The following is a 1,565-nucleotide window of genomic DNA, read 5'->3' as shown; positions in this document are numbered from 1 at the left end:
TCCTCATAATGACTATAATCCTTGCTGTCAGCTTCTATTTTACTCCTATACTAGACACTTTCATAATGAGAGTCACAGATAATGCTCACACCTTCTGCAAACACCGCCAACATCTCTACAATGAGTATTTAATTCAACTAGCTTTCCATCATTCTTTGACTGAATAAGCCGATGAACATAGTAATTTCAGACATGTTGAGTCTCCAACCCAAGTGAATAGCAATGTTGGGCTTCTTTTTAGCGATTAAATGCATAGCTGATTTATACCTTAAAACAAATGGTTGTCTAGAGAGCCATCATGCATAAACAATATTGATAGAGGTTTCATTTGAAAGAATTCCTTTGCAAAATTGTTTGGCCAGCTCGGTAAGTGCAAAATACCCACATCTTCTTCAACAAAATCCTCTAATGTCACTATTCCTATCATTCCACCATATTCATTGAGAACAATTGCCATGTGAACCTTCCTTGTTGTAAACTCCCTTAGCAAACTCCAAATTGACATAGAATCAGGAACAAAATAGGCAGGCTTGTGTGCAATACGCCCAATTGTTAGCTTTTGCAATAGCTCTGCTTGTCGAACATAATCTAGCATGTCCATTGCATATGCAATTCCAATAATGTTATCAACACGACATTCAAAAATAGGTACCATAGAATATTGGTAAGTCACCTAAAGGTTATGAAATTCCATCAAGGTGGCATCAACATCAATAACAACTACATCTACTAGAGGAGTCATCACTTTTCCTACAAAAGTGTCCTTAAAATCTAAAACATTCTCAATCATGTCTTGCTCTTCTTCTTTGATTTCCCCACTCAGCTCTGCACCCCTTAACATAAGTTTGAGCTCATCCTTAGTGACAAGGGGTTCACTTCAGCTCTTCAATCCCAATATCTTTAACATACCCATAGATAAAGCTATGCAAACCTAACCTACTAGATACAATACTAAAGAAATTAAGGCCACTAGCTTACCACAAAGTGTGCCACTTCTATTGCATTACATATAGCTATGCTCTTAGAAGTAATTTTAGTAAGCAATAAAACAACAACCTACTATCATGACTCTTATTGCTGCACTAATTTCAGCTTCACCAAAGAGCGTCGTTGCTGCCTCAGTCACAAGTGCAGTTGTCACAATGTTTGTTATAGTTGTGAGAAATTAAGTGACATAGTGATGCAATAATCAAATAACTCTATCTTTAGGTTCTTTCTCAGTTAGCTCATAGGCCTGATCACAATTCACAAAATTGACTAATTTGTGATGAACTATTCAAATTCACGAGCCACCAAATTAGAATATTCTTGGGAATCTTGAGCAATTTCTATTCTTATCACAATTGGCTGACAAATGGATTGATTCCTTGAATGGGTGGCATGCCTTCATCCCAATATTTAAACATGAATCATAACAATGCACAGATGATGCACATTAGTTGTGGATTGGGCCACCTTCTATCCTCTAACATGACACATAAATGGAGATACTTTTGGCATTGGATTAAATATTTCATGATCACTTGAATAACCAACATGAATCTCATTATCACCTTGACCAAAAA

General features: G+C 36.4%; 1 pseudogene; it reads right to left on the bottom strand.

Moving 5' to 3' along the window:
* Positions 1–268: 268 nt before the first annotated feature.
* Positions 269–1,153, bottom strand: LOC149542989 (putative DUF21 domain-containing protein At3g13070, chloroplastic; annotated as a pseudogene).
* Positions 1,154–1,565: the final 412 nt, after the last annotated feature.

Source organism: Cupressus sempervirens, chromosome 8 (assembly GCF_028749045.1).
Source record: "Cupressus sempervirens isolate cs-2001-9-10 chromosome 8, ASM2874904v1, whole genome shotgun sequence".
NCBI classification, from domain to species: domain Eukaryota; kingdom Viridiplantae; phylum Streptophyta; class Pinopsida; order Cupressales; family Cupressaceae; genus Cupressus; species Cupressus sempervirens.
Note: the sequence above shows the minus strand (reverse complement) of the source record. Positions and strands in the feature narration are given on the sequence as shown.